This window comes from Panthera onca, chromosome C1, assembly GCF_046562875.1.
Source record: "Panthera onca isolate mPanOnc1 chromosome C1, mPanOnc1 haplotype 2, whole genome shotgun sequence".
Taxonomy (NCBI): Eukaryota; Metazoa; Chordata; class Mammalia; order Carnivora; family Felidae; genus Panthera; species Panthera onca.
The window spans coordinates 155,443,979-155,460,370 of record NC_138346.1 but is presented as its reverse complement, the minus strand read 5'-3'; the positions used below and the strand labels follow the sequence as shown (position 1 = coordinate 155,460,370).

The 16,392-nt window shown below is 36.5% G+C and overlaps 1 protein-coding gene across 3 annotated transcripts in view; it reads right to left on the bottom strand.

The window, feature by feature from the left end:
• The window catches only part of ADGRL4 (adhesion G protein-coupled receptor L4), a 110,316-nt gene that overhangs the window by 52,421 nt on the left and 41,503 nt on the right, over positions 1-16,392 (bottom strand). The window lies entirely within an intron of this gene.

The following is a 16,392-nucleotide window of genomic DNA, read 5'->3' as shown; positions in this document are numbered from 1 at the left end:
GAGATTACAAATTGACATGTTCTAATCATGTACCATTTATCTTTATTACTTATTCCCTAGAAGAATTTCGCATTACTAGGTTTCTTCACTTATTCATTAATATTTTTATTCATTACTATGTGCATTTTATTGTCCTATAGAAGAGTACACAAATACAAAAAAATTATATCATCATCCAAGGTTTTGCTTAATAGTATTGTAATACAACTTATCAGAAAATATATAGGTTCATAAGCCCTTTGTAAAAATTAGAAAGCAAATTGATATAATCTGTCAAGTAAATAAAACCAAAAGTACGTGCTTTTCCATAGTGATCATGAGGGACTGGAAGAGACAGAAAATATTTTCAGGTGGCACTAAATCTTGCTGTAGGTTGAATTATGTCTCGCAAAAAGATATGTTCAAGTCTTAAGCCTGTGTCTTGTTGACTATGACTTTATAAACAGGGCATTTGCAGATGTAATCAAGTTGAGGTTATACTGAATTAGGTGGACCCTAATCCAGTGACTGGTATCCTTAAAATAAATTATATGGGAAATGTGGACATGAAGACACAGAAGAGAAAGCTATGTGAAAACAGAGAAAGAGCTTGAAGTGAATGTAGGATAGATAAGTATTGGGTAGAGAGCAGGAAGGTCACTAACAGGAAGGCAGAATGTTGGGCAAAGATGCAAGCAGAAGGTCATTGAAACATTTCTGAAGGTACAGGGAAGCCTAATTGGGGAACACAGAGAGAAATCATGAGGGAATTGTAAAAACAAAGTTGGAAAAATGCCTTTGATTTTTACCCCCCGTTTTTATCAAACCAAATTTAATTTCTCTTTAAAGAATGAATTGTTTAACATTTAATTCACACACAGGCTATTGCAGACATCTAGTGATGACTAAGAGTTGGAGAATTTTCCAACTGTTTTATAAATATGAATTCACTGAATCCTTACATAAGCTCTAGGAAGTAGCTGCCATTGTTATGCTAACTGCTGAAGAAAATAAGGACTAGAGAGAAAAGTAACTTGCCAACATCACACAGCTATTTAGTTGCAGAGCCAGGTAGTTTGGTTCCAAAGCCTGTTCTCTTAACTGTTGCATCCTGCTGCCTCTATGAGAATTATTTAAAAATGCTAAAATGTATAATAAGAATTCATCAAATGAATTATGGGTCTGTTTTGCAAGATGGAAAGATATCGAAGTAGTGATTTCAGAAGGAAAATGGAAACTTTATTCAAATTCTATTTTTTAAAGTTTATTTATTTATTTTGAGAGAGAGAGAGAGAGAGAGAGAGAGAGAGAGAGAGAAAGCAGAGGAGGGGCAGAGAGAGAGGGAAAGAGAGAATCCCAAGCAGGCTCCACACTGCCAGTGTGTAGCTGGACGTGGGGCTCAAAGTCACAAACAGTGAGATCATGACCTGAGCTGAGATCAAGCATCGGAGGCTTAACCGAATGAACCACCCAGGCGCCCCTGCATTTCATCTTTAACTTACATTTTATTTCCACTTCCTCATTTTCAAACATTAAGAATATAAGTATAGAAGTTAACATATGGCAGACAACTAAAGATGAATTCCTCTCTTTTTTCAAAAATGACTACTGTGGACAGGTCAGGTAAGATTTGCAAATCCCATTTATATGCTTTGTCACTTTGAATTATTATATTAATTATAATAGACTAACTGCTATAAATGTATCTAAACATGTAATGGCTCAGTACAATAAAAAGATTATTGACTGCTCTAGACAGACACCACAGTTAGTGTTCAGGTAATTTTTCCACAATCAATGGTTCAGGGACACAGGGTGTCCTGTGTAATGTAATGACTCCACCACCCCAGAGGCCTTCCAAACTCTCTGTATTGATCCAGGTAGGGAGCTAGGGTTGAACAGAGCGTAAGAGAGTCATGGGTCATGTCTGTAAAAGTCATCTATCACTCAAACCCATGAACCTGAGACTGATCTGAGCCAAGATCAAGAGTTGGACGCTTAACTGGCTGAGGCACCCAGGTGCCCTCATATTATGGAACTATTAAAAGATGTTATGGAAAGAGAAGGAAATAATGTCGTTGATGTCTTTTCAACTCCCACCTAACTGCAGGGCAGTTTTCTACCTTGTAGTTTTCAGGAGAACACCTTTTTTATGATTTATTTTTTATTTTATAGAGACAGAGTGTAGTGTGAGTGGAGGAGACAGGCAGAAGGAGAGAGAGAGAGGCAGACAGACAGACAGAGAAAGAGAGAATCTAAGCAGGCTCCACACTCAGTGCAGAGCCCGAGGTGGGACTTGATCTCACAACCCTGAGATCATGACCTGAGCTGAAATGAAGTTGGAAGCTTAACTGACTGAGGCACCCAGGAGCCTCCAGGGGAACACCTTATAAAACAGGGTTGTATGACTAACATTACTGCCATTCACTGAAGGCTCCCAACGAACCAGGGCACCATACTAAACACATCATATACATTATCTGACACACATTTTTAATCCTCACATAAACCTTATGATGCAGACTTTATTCCCATTTTACAAACAAAACTGAAATATAAAAAGTTGGATTACCTTGCCCAAAGGCACACAAACAATAAGTGGCAAAGTCTGATTCAAGCCTGGACCATTCTGAATGTTGAAATGATCTCATCTTTCTTAAATACATTATAAAAAGAGTTCATAGTGGTAACAAGCTCCCATTTATTGAGTGTTTATTATGTGCTAGTCACTGTGATAGAAAGATTACTGTAAAATGGAAAATACATTGTGACTAACTCAGAAGACTGTCAAGAGGATTAAAGAAATTGATGTTCAGACAATGCTCAGAGTAGAGCCTAGCATGTTTTAAGCAGTATATACAGGCTGCTAATGTCTTTATTATTTGAAAAATAATACTCCTACCATTTTAATTGCTAGAAATTTGTTTGCACTCTGCTTAAGATTCTTAACAGCTACTTGGCCACTAGCATGTAATGTCATCCCTTCTCTGTGTAGAGGAAGCTTCCAAACTGTGGGAACCAGTTTAAATCACTTATCTTTATCCATCTATAACAATAAAGATATTTGTAGGGGCACCTGGGTGGCTCAGTCAGTTGAGCATCTGACTTTTTATTTCAGTTCAGGTCATGATCTCACGGTTTGTGAATTTAAGCCCTGCACTGGACTCTGCCTTGACAGTGAAGAGCCTGCTTAAGATTCTCTCTCTCTTTCCCTCTCTGCCTCTCTCTCTCAATCTCGCACAGACTCTGTCTCTCAAAAATAAATAAATAATTTACAAAAAGAGAATCTCTAAGTTCTCAAAATTAGTTTTCCCATAATTCAGTTTTTAAAAATTTCAGTAATTTAATGCTGCTCATTATAATTCTTTGGAAGAACGCTGAGAAGAAAGAAAGAAAAGAAAATTCATTTGTAACTCCATTACACAAAGATAACCACTCATCTCTTGAGGCATTTTTATTTGAAACATAATTCAGATGCAAAATATCTAGTTTTGTATATGGCTTTACACAGTACCATTATATTAACATTTTCCCCCCTAGGAATTACATGTTATTTAAGTTAGCTGAAATATCAACAAGATGGTGTTATTTCACTTTATGATGTGGAAATATACGGTTTCCTTAAAAAAAAGATCTCTGTGAACAGACTTTTGAATATTTGAGACCTGATCTTGACTGTTAACGATGAGGTCCAAAGCTCAACAAATATAAGATCTTAATGACTAGTAAGATGTCCTACAATTCAGATCTATTTCATGGTAAGACTTGTAGGACTCTGTGTTAGACTCCTTTCCTAGGCCCAAGGGAGGCCTGTTCCTAAAACAAAGGAAGCACTTTGGAGTGTCTTTTGCTCTGAGCACACACCTAAATTTCTACAATGGGCATACTACCATTTCAACTGCTTAAAAAAAATCAGTTCAAGAGAAAAACCAGTCAGCCTTCGAGAAGCAAGAACATTGTCTCTAATATCTAGAGCAGGGCTAGGCCAGGCCTTGCACCTAGATTTGTGTGTGTGTGTGTGTGTGTGTGTATGTGTATGTGTGTGTGTGTATTTGCATCAGGCCTCTTTCTACCTTACCTTAATAGACAACTCTCTCTAATCCCTTGTTCACTGAAAGCTCTAAACCCCAGCATAATACCTGATTTATTCTTGTATAAATACGACAGAGCAGCAAGAGAAGAGTTTTGAACTCCCCTGAGAGGCCAACAACTCAGAGATAGATAAGAACAAAGATTGAGCTCTCAAAACTCTATGCTCTATAGGCCAGGTAGGTGACTCCACCAAGTGTCAGATAACAGAAGGCAGTATGGCTTGTGATACTGGGAAGTACATACTTTACCTAAAGGATTAACATTTTTAAAAATTCAAAAAGCATATTTAAAACACTTAGTTCATGTGTAGCATTTGGCTAGACATTTGTCAACCCTTAGCTAAAACACATGGAGGCTGGAGGAGTTGAGAAAAATTGCTGAGAATCTGACAGTAAAGTCAGAGAAATTTTGAATGGCTTTATATAAAGTGGGCTGAAGAGTTAATACTTTATTAACATGTATGTATTTAATTATTAATTTATTCTGTAAACAGAGATATCTTACACAACTCTAATGACAATATGTACATATACGCTCACAGAGCAAGCATTTGTTTATGTACACACACAAAAACCTAGTTTATTAAAATTAACTGAGAGTAGCTCACAGATTGAACACAATCATCTAAATCAAGTAAAAGAAAAATATCTCATAACACTAGGTTTGATTCAATCATTTAGTTACTCAAATATTTATGGAGTTTCCTAGTTCCCAAATGTGGATATGGTCTATACTGGGAAATAAGTAAAAATTAATCAAAAAGTCAGGATATGTGCCCTGCTGTCAGAGTTCACATTCTAAAGCAAGTTAACACAGGAGCATATAATTGAGTTCTTATTAAAATAAAAGTTTCAATTTTTATCTCAAAATTTGACTCCTTTTACAGCATACTGGGAGAAGTTTATATTAACTTTAAAAGAAATTGTGCTCTCAGATCAGTTATTGGTAATATAGAGAACGATGAAGATTTTATCCCTTGTGGCCTACAGCTGAAAAATGATATGCAAAAATACAGAGAAAAAGGACTCACTAGGTCTGAGGTATTGGTAAGAGTCCAAGAAAATGAGACACTATATCAACTGATTATGTTTCTAAAAGTAAATTAAACATGGCAATATGTTATTGGACCTCAACACATTTTTAAAAGTCTTGGGTGACATTATGAATAGGCAGAAAAAAAGAGATTAACAATGAGTTTTGTGTCTTTCTCTACTGTGTGGTTTTGAGCACTTGACCTTTTAGCTTTCTTATCAAGAATTGGGAAATAAAAGTATTTTGTTATCTCTCGCCCAATCTTCTGGACTGGATATACAATAAGGACTAATTCCCTAATGGTCCCAGTCAAATCTTGTTTCGTAAAATAGCACTTATCTGGAAGTAACCTCCTCACTTCCCCCAAGATAGTGGAGATAGGCAAGAAATTATCTTTGTGAAGTAATATACAAATGTGAAATATTTAAATAGACTTAAGCTTTCCAGTGTCCAGCTTCATAATAATTAATTCTCAAGGAGAAAGTTTCTTTGGGTGGATATCATATAGGAAAACAGAAGGCTGCTTCTTTTGTGCTCTTATTTCCATTGTTCAAATCAACTTACCAGTTATGCTACCCACTCTCTGGAACTCTATACTGAATCCTTTGTGTGGCATAATAAAATAAATATTTAGATTAGAGTATTACTTGAAAAGTTCATTGTAACACCATTAAGTGGGAAATAAAATTTTTAAAAGTTATAAAAACTGTTAAGGAGAAATAGTAACATTTTTTCAGCCAAAATTTTCAGTGGTTCATGTCTAACACACTGAGTTGAGCACTCCATGCACAAAGGAGTGCTCATAGCCTGTTACATAACAGGATCCACGGCTACTGGAGAGAAGATGTACAAAGGCCCAAATTATTAGAATGTAGTGTGTGTAACAAATATAAGAGGTATTTAGCAGTGCAGTGGTAACTCAGGGGAATGGTTTCCTGGGCAAATTTTCAGGATAGAAGGGTGAAGGTTATTTGTAGGGAAGGTTTAGAAGAGGAGGGGATGCTGGAAACGGCAATGAAGTATAAGAAATTAGACAAACTAGGGTGCCTGGGTGGTTCAGTTGGTCTGACTTCAGCTCAGGTCATGATCTCATGGTACATGAGTTCGAGCCCCACACTGGACTCGCTGCTGTCAGCACAGAGCCTGTTTCGATCCTCTGTCCCTTTCTCTCTCTGCCCCTCCCCCACTCATTCTCTCTCTCTCTCTCTCTCTCTCTCTCTCTCTCTCTCTCAAAACTAAAAAACAAAACTTAAAAAAAAAAGAATTTAAATGAAAGGAGCCCCCAATAATCCTTTCAAAAGAAAGAGCCTCCCCAAATGTCTGGAGGCCTGTAGGAACAGCATATTTTATAGGAGAGCTATATTGTTGAACACTGGGTATGAGGGTAGAGATGAAGAGCAAGAAACTGCGCAGGTAGGCGTGGCCTGAACTGAGAAAACACTTGCTAAGAATTTGGGACTATATTCAGTGGGTAAGAAAATAGCCATCATCAGGTTTATGTAGTAGAGAAATCGGATTAGATTTGGATTTCAAAACAGTTTTGGAAATATAAGGAAAAATAGCTAAGATCCAAGTAGACCCAACAGAACACTACAAGACATGAAGAACTAACTTAGGGGCACCTGGGTGGCTCAGTGGGTTAAACGTATGACTCTTGGTTTTGGCTTAGGTCACGATCCCGCAGTTCATTAGATTGAATCCCATATCAAGCTCTGCACTGACAGCATGGAACCGGCTTGGGATTCTCTCTTTCTTTCTCCTTCCACCCCTCTCCTGCTCATGCTTTCTTTCCCTCTCTCACAATAAATGAGTAAACTTAAAAATTAAAAAAAAATTGTATCAGCTGGATAATGGTTACATGTGGTTCTTTATATTATTATTATTATTTTTACTTTTGTGTGTTTGGATTTTTCATAATAAAATAATTTCTAAACCATTGGTGAGGATTGGAGACTAATAGGACACGAGTTAATTGGAGATAGAGGAAGTAGGGATGACTCCCAGGTTCCAAATTGGAGGAATTTCACTGACAAAATGATCCACTTACCAGGACAGGGGGAGGCAGAGGAGGAGCTTCCTTAGGGGCTAAGGAGAGAGTTTCCTTTTGGACACGGAAAGACTGAGGTGCCTTTAGGACATTTAGAAAGGAGTATTAACAGTTGGGCAGTCAACTATATAGCCATAGATTGTTTAATCGCCAGGTAAAACACAAGGCTTCCTCCTCTTCCAGGGGATGCATCAGAATCAAGAGCCTGGCATTTATTCAGCTCTAGTGCAAAAAACAAGCCTGCTGTCTTTGTACTTCTCTTTGGGTAGGCCCACTCTCCTGACTCAACCTGCTTTGATCTCCATGGTTTTCATGAGTGTTGCTGTCACCTTACTGCACTCTTGTTTTTCCTTTTGTTGTTGCTGTTGTTTCTTATATGTTTTTACTTGGGTTTGATCTTCCTACCAACTGAGTGATACAGCCCAGAGGTTAGGATGTGAGAGTAAAGGACAAGGACCAAGGAAGCCTTTTAATTTATATTTGTTCCCAGTGCTGGCCAGAAAAATCTTTGGGGTTCCACATGGTTCAATCCAGCTTACCCGAAAACCACACAGGAGTTTAAAATAATACACAGATGCATATGCCAGAAAAATCCTCTTTTAGCATATTTTTGGTCAACTTGTTCCTGTGGTTGGTGGTTAGCTACTCATTTTGTTACCATGGGCTTACATTAAAAATTAGATCAGCATGATTTATATCTTAATAATCTGAAAGAAGAGAGGAAACATTTCTCATGCATCCTGCTGGATGGCTCATTATATTTAATTGTTACAATAACACAATGATCGGTATTATTTCTATTTTATGTATGATGAAACTAAACCCCTGATAGGCTAAATCATGCAGTTTAAAAAGAAATTCTGTTGTACACAGTTTTTATACTAAAGACTACCTGGCTCTACCTTACATCTCTGCAGTGTAGAGTGACGAGTACTTTGTCATAAAGTGTTCTTTTTTTTTTTTTTAATTTTTTAAATTGATTTATTTTTTTATGTTTATTCATTTTTGAAAGACAGAAAGAGACAGAGCACAAGCAGGGGTGGGGTGGAGAGAGAGGGGGACACAGAATCTGAAGCACGCTCCAGGCTCTGAGCTGTCAGCACAGAGCCCGACGCGGGGCTCGAACTCACCAACCGCGAGGTGGTGACCGGAGCCAAAGTCGGACGCTCAACGGACTGAGCCACCCAGGCGCCCCATAAAGTGTTCTTCCAAACAAGGCACAATTAATGGGCATCTAATTCTCCAAACTCAAGAGTGCTGTGGAGTATCCAGGTAATGACACATTTTTGGCAACAAACCACATAATTGTATTACTTTCTGTATAATGAAGTTTTACTGGGTTTGTAAGACACTGGCTTTCTAGCAGTTGAGCATGATTTTAGTTTCTATTCCATTTTTTAATCCATTGATCTCAGTCAGGAATAAAAATAATTAAAGAAGAAAAAATATTGTTCTCTTTTCCAAGCACTTGAGATATTGGCGGGACTCAAATGGATTCTAACAATGTGAAAGCCACAGAACCTTAAGAGCGCATCACTCTTACACACATTTTCCCTCTGGTAATGATCTCCAGTATTGTTCCGTAAATTTGAACACTAAAATGACTATAACTATTATGTGGTTCCTTGTGAAACAGGGCCTCTATGTCAAAGGTGAAGCAATGGGAGAGGTTTTTGTTTTTTGTTTTTTGTTTTGTTTTTTTCTCTTTTCTATTTCTCCCCATGGCAGGCTGCCGGGCTTGTGTGTGTCCAGTGGCATTGGCAATTAATACTCTTCTCATCCCAATGCTCTAATGAACCGAGAAAAATCATCATTATCAGCCTCCTCAATTATGGACTTTCTTCGGTTTGTACTTATCTTGGGAATATTAAGGTTTGAAGCAACAAGTATAATTTCAAGGTTTTTGAAAGGAAAAGTATGCCTTCGAATACGGATTGGGAATTTTGCCAAGGATATGCATCCCCCTTCCAATGTATAGAATGGTTTTTGTTACTGTTTTTGCATTTACTTATTTTCTGAAGGAAATGTAGCACTTACGAAAATGTTCCCATTTTATGCTATGATCATTTTTTGGCCCTTTGTCAGAGCTATTAAAACACACATTTTAGAGCAAATAAGCAAAACCAAGTCTAAGCAGAGTAGGCAAACAGAAAGAAAACAAGCCATCTTATTTCTCTAGACACTGGAAACCACTTCTCTTGCTCATTGGCCGCAGAGGGTGGGATAAAAATCCTCATGCATTTATTTCAGATTATGAATCAATGATTCTAATTTTTTTTCATTCTGTTGTATCTATTAACTATAATAGTAAAGATGAATAATACTCGTATAATCTTTCTGGTACTTAAGTGATGGTTATGAAATACGTTTTGAGAAACTAGTTTTATTGATTTTTGTTTCTAATCATTAAAGTAATACATATTCAAGGGGAAAATCAAATCAATGATAGAGAGAAAAATCTTACAAGCTCTCAGTTACAAAAAAAGTCACCAGTTAACAAAGGAAAAATGATTAGAATAGTATCAGATCCTCACCAACATAACTGAGAGACAGTGGGGTAGCATGTGTAAGTTACTGGGATAAAATAACTGATCCTATTGTTCTCTCTCTAAGCAGCTAAAGAAATCTTTCGCTCATGGGAGTGCAAAGCATTTGTAGAAATGCATGGATTCAGATATTAGATCACCCACCCATGTACTCTGTGTTAAGTAAACATTCAACATAGTGTTCTAATCAAATAATAATGTATTTTGTATACAGGCCTCAATACAGAGGAAGATTAGACTGAGGTATAATAATGGTGGACAATCATCCTTACAATATATAAATGCAATTGGATGATGACTGTATGATTATGAATGTGTAAATTAAGAGATAATTAGGGTTCTTATATTTACTGAAATGAAAAACTAATAATACTAGGGACATAATAGGGTTCATAGAGTTGATATTACTTTGATCAAGGTGAGAATAGGGTACAGTGGGCAAGTAAAACACACTGCAGAAAAGAAATGTGGTTACCTAATTTTATTTTTTTTAATTTTTTATTTTTAAAAATTAAAAAAAAAATTTTTTAACGTTTATTTATTTTTGAGACAGAGAGAGACAGAGCATGAACGGGGGAGGGTCAGAGAGAGGGAGACACAGAATCTGAAACAGGCTCCAGGCTCTGAGCTGTCAGCACAGTGCCCAACGCGGGGCTTGAACTCACGGACAGCGAGATCATGACCTGAGCTGAAGTCGGCTGCTTAACCGACTGAGCCACCCAGGCGCCCCTGTGGTTACCTAATTTTAGTCAAGCACAAAAATATGTATTTGATGATGAGTACCAGGAATAGGTATAGAGGAGCAAGAATTTCCTGTCCTGACAAAATTTATTTTTGTCATCCACCTGTACATAGTATAATGATGATATGCTGCCTTCCATAACTTGTGATTGTAACTGTGACCTCAATATTTACCACATTTAGGCGTGACAAATGGTACTGACATGAGAAAACTATCAGTTTTGTCTGTATTTTCTTTTCTTTTTCTTTTTTTTTAGTTAAACTAAGATTTTGCTTGTCCTGTGTCTGAGTAATATTCTTTCCTGATGCCTACATTGATGATCCCAACTTCACCTATTCTTGTACATTTTATTATCCATTCCTAGATATATGACTGTATTAATAGCTGAGAAAAAAGTGGCAAAAAACTCAAAACTTATTTCTCTACCAGCCAATAGGTGCATCTTGATGTCGGACTGGTTGATATTAAAAAATAGTATTTGTTTAATGCTCAAACCTAACTTATTTTTTAATTTTTGGTAGGTCAAAGCCTAACACTCATTTTTTAAATCCCTTGATCATAGTACAAGGCCCTGAGAGCAAAGCACGTGCAGGATTGCAGGCTATCTGCAATAAACATTTAATGCATCCCTAAAATGCCTCAGTTAGCAGCCCTTTGTCCTTCTCAGAGATTACATTCACTTTGTGTTTTCATCTTTTACCCCTGGGGACACTCCTACTTTTTTTTTTTTTTTCCCTCCACGCTTGATCTCTCTGCATTTTAATTCAATAGCTACTAGATATTCCTAAAGTCTCCCAACAATTCCCTAAATTAACTATGTAAACTTTAAATTTATTACCTTCCTCTGCAAAGATGACAACCATTTTGCCTCCCTCAAGTTCTTTTTATCTACACCATTATTTCACAAGTCCTTGTGCAGAACCATGTTGAAGATACTGTTGATTCTTTCTCTCCCTGTCTTGTCCATCCAAGCATAAACTTTATCTTGACAATGTCAGAATGACACCTTTTTCTTTAGATATTTGCCATAAATCATATCAAACATTCTTCAAAAATTATACTAAAATGTCATTTATGTATTTTTGCTTTAAAACTAATGTATCTATACATATATGTACAGGTGTGTGTAAATGTAACATACATAGTTTTTATTTGTTGAAAGAAAAGAATACAGAAATTTAATTTCAATGATTTTTCCATCTTTTTGGTGACATATCCTTGCAAATCTCACAGATATCTCAATATGTACAAAATAAAGTACAATAGTGGTGAGGGCATATTTAAAAATCTACGGCCACATAAAACTAATCAAATAGCAAATTTTGGTTAATGCAAAATATGGTACTAATCTACTTGAGAAAAGTTGCCACAGAAGCTTACCATCCCTTAAGAAAACTTGACATGCAAAACTATGGTATACAGAAAAGCTTGTCTCATATTTTATGAATATTAAAATAAGATTCCCATATTTTGCTATTATAAGTTGATGGATTCTCTACAAATAGGTCCTTCATTTTAAACTGTGAGATTATCAAGGAAAAAGACCATAAATTATTGATATTTGTATATTTGGACATTTGTATATATTTGGTACATAAGAGATACACAACAAATGCTTGTTCAATGAGGAGATCGCAGTATGGAATCTTCTTGTTTGCACTCATACCTGAGCATGTCACACACCTTTTATTGTCAAACTGTTTAAAAATTTTAATGTCTATTTATTTTTGAGAGAGAGAGAGAGAGAGAGAGAGAGAGAAAGAGAGAAAGAGAGAGTAAGCAGGGGAGGGGCAGAGAGAGAGGGAGACACAGAAGCTGAAGCTGGCTCCAGGTTCTGAGCTGTCAGCACAGATCCTGACGTGGGGCTTGAACTTGTGAGCTACAAAATCATGACCTGAGCTGAAGTTGGACACTCAACCTACTGAGCCACCCAGGTGCCCCTATTGACAAACTGTTTAAAACTTGGTATGGTGCTTGTAAGAGGTATAAATCATACTAGTGTTCAAACCACAACAGAGGCTGCTCAGTGGACAATTTCCTTCATATTTCCTCCATATTTCCTTTGCCCTAACCCCACTCTGCTCCTTTGTGTACCTGTCCTTCCTACCTGATCCCAAATTCCTCTGATCCTGCCTATTTAGGAGTAGGCTCACTTCCAGAGTGCTGCCAAGATTATCTTTCTTTGCCTTCTGAAGTTTCTTTAGCAAGAGAGAACCCTCTAATTGGATTTGGATATTTGAGATCTACTTTGGGACTGTGAAAAATAAATCCTGTATTCATAGTTTTCATATCATCAGGATTAAATATGACATTGGTTTAAATTTAAATTAAATATGACATCTGCGTTAATCATACAGCATATCACAAAACTATTATTTTATCATTTATGTCTGGCTGGTCTCAAATCATCGGTCACTTGACTGTTTTATGGGATCTCTTCATAAGAAAAAATAAAAATAAATTTACACATAATAAAATCACGGCCCCAAGAAATAATTAAAGCATTTAAAGAAACGCTGTTTTATGGGGCATATAATAAACATATGGACATTTCTTCAATTCTCAGAAGAGTTCATTGACTTAAAACTTGTTGCTATTCAAAAAAAGGTGTGAGTAATTTATAGCTATTTAAATTGAAAATGATACTAGGTGTAATCAAATATCACGCTTCTAGCCCTAAAATAATTGCCTTAAGGGTCAGTTAGAAATTGCTTTCCTCCATAAGTTTTGTAGCCTCATACCACTGGTTAGGTACACTGAGCAGTAAGATGATTTAGCTAATAGTACCGACTCTGGGAAAAGACCTGATGCCTTATTTTCTGGACCAGTGATCTGACCCAATATGGGATGGTAAAACTGATTATATAACTTGAGATACAAATACTTAAGAGCAAGGGAGACTGATTCAAAAACTTTGTCCAACTTGAAAATGAATGTTCAAGATCAGAGTGATCCTGATATTACTGTATAATGTACATTTCCTTATCACTCTAGTGCTTTTCTAGCTCCGAGTATGCAGTTACCGCATTTTTTTTTTTATGTTTAATAGCATCCTTTTATGACAAGCCACTGAAGTCTTAGAGGTTTCTCATTTTTATTTCAGACACTATTTCTGATCAAAGTACAAAGCAGAAAAGGTTGCAACAATAACCTTAGAATTAAGTTGTTTACATCCCCGTATATGATGCAAAAGTAAGTGAAAACAGCAAGGACATTCTAGGCAGTTTGGATTGGGCTGCATTCCTGCTATCTACTTAAAATGTTTTCATGTTTATTTTTCCCCAGCACTATTGTTAGCAGTGTCATTTTAAAACCTAATAAAATTCTTCCATTTAAGCCCTTTTTTCCCCCCTAAAATGTTTCATCAATCATAGTAAAACTGTGTTCTGTCATGGGATAATTGCAAATTGGCAAGCCAAAAAGGGCATCTACATGTCCTCGTCCCCCTTATCTCTATACTGGGCAGGAATGACAGCCAATTTATTAGTTGAGATATAGTTAAACTCATCAAATAAAATACTGTTTTCTGCCTCTGTGATGTTTTCTGTTACAGTATCAAAGTTGTTTCTTTCAAAGCCCATTTACAGATGGCTGTGATAGCAGTTAGTTATGCCTAATGACTTTGTTGTGCAGACTTATTGAAAATGAGAACATCTTGGTTCTGGCTAAACGACTCATACTAGATATTCTGGTAGCAGAAGGACATATAATCAGAATAGAATTCTGCTTATTGCTGTGTTAAAAAATTTTACAAAAGCTTTGAGTCGAGAAGATAAGCCCCAGCCCTGGATTTATTTACAAACAGTTGTGTTATTTCAGGCAAGTCACTTAGTTCTATTTTGTCTGTGTTTTTTTCATCCACAAAGTGCTGATATTAATAATATACTGTCTAAATTTCTGCAGAAATGTTCTCAGCAATAAATAAGATGGTGAATATAACTGTACTTAAATAAATAAAACTTTGAAGCTATTTTATTCCTAAGTATTTTAATCTTTAAAATAAGAATTCGCCTACTCATAATAAAAAATATAATTGCTGCTTATGATTACTTAGTCCAGAGTTCTGAAAAAATCCAAGTATATATTTGGGGAGATTCCTGTTTTAATGTGAAATCTATAATTGTTGTATTTTTAAAAATCTTTATAACCAGGGGTGCCTGGGTGGCTCAGTAGGTTAAATGTCCAACTTCAGCTCAGGTCATGATCTTGCAGTTGTGGGTTCCAGCCCTGCATCGGGCTCTGTGCTGGCAGCTCAGAGCCTGGGGCCTGCTTTGGATTCTGTGTCTTCCTCTCTCTCTGCCCCTCCCCCACCTGCTCTCTCCCCAAAATAAATAAATATTTTAAAAAAATCTTCATAACCATCACAGTTAACTATGATTCAAAAAGCCATAACCTGTATAATACTTTGTGATAAAAATAAAACATAAGTGAAAAATTAACTGAGGATTTAATTTTAACTGTGCTAGAAAAGGAATATCTCCTTTGGAGCCCTAACTCCTTGTACTTGCTTGTTTATAGCAGGCAAACCTTGCAGGCTGACATAAAAATATAAATAATATAGACTAACATGCCAACATTTCAGCTTTTATAGTACTCCCAGAGATACCTAAACAATCAGTGTTAATTTAATGGGAAAAAAATGGAACATTTCCTTATCTCATGTCCCAACAATTTTGTAGCAAACAATAAAATGATTTTCCAAGATCAAGTATAACTAGAATCTTCTTTTAAATAACCTACTAAGGCACCTGGGTGGCTCATTCGGCTAAGCATCTGACAGTTGGTTTCAGCTCAGGTCATGATCTCAGGGCTCATGAGTTTGAACCCTGCATTGGGTTCTGTGCTGATGGTGTGGAGCGGAGCCTGCTTCAGATCCTCTGTCTCCTTCTCTCCCTTACCCTGCTCTCACGCTCTCAGCCTCTCAAAAATAAACATTTAAAAAATATATTAAAAAAATAAATAACCTACTCCAAAGACCAATACCTGGAAAGAACAAGAGATTATAAGTATTAAACTACTGGGCCCATTTACATCTATCTTTTTTTTTTTTTTTTTAATTTTAGAGTGAGAGTATGTGTGAGTTGGGAGAGAGGCGGGGTGGGGGGGGGGAAGAAAAAGATGGAGAATCTTAAGCAGGCTCCATGGTCAGAGTAGAGCCTGATGTGGGGCTCGATCTCACCACCATGAGATCATGATCTGAACCAAAATCAAGAGTCAGATGCTTAACCGACTGAGCCACCCAGATGCCCCTATCTATCTCTTATAAGAAGAAGAAAGTAATTGCTAACATTTATTGAACATTTATTATGTGCTAGGCAGTCACATTACTGTGTCATTTAAATACCAAAACAAAACTCTGAAGTAATATTGCCCCATTTTATAGATGAAAACACAGAAGGCACAGAGATGTTAGCACACAGCAGGACAGAGCATTAGACTGTCAGAGCTGGATTTTAAATCTGACAGCTGAGCTGATGCTATAAAATATTAAGCAAGACTTATATCATCTCCAATGAACATGGTGACAAAAGAACTATTTTCCAATGAGAAAGGAAAGTTTATTTTATCTTGACAGTAATGACAGCATAGAACGCCCCCCACCAAAAAAACAAAAAAACAAAAAAAAAGAAAGAAAGAAAAAAAGAAAAAAAACCCAGTAATTTGAATCCTGGTTGAAAAGAGCCATCATGAAATTGGGAAAAACACATATTGAAGAGTCACATAGGTCAAACTTTGAATCTTATATGACATGTCCAAAGTTTAATTTCCCCACCAGCAAAATGGAATCAAGGATGTCCACTGGAGGGTTATTGTGAAGATTAAGAATCCATTAAAGAGCAGAGAGGGAAGAACAGGCGGAATAAAGAGGATTTCCAGGACAGTAAAAATGGTCTGTATGATTCTATACTGGTGGATACATTTCATTATACATTTTTTCCAAACCTGCAGAATAT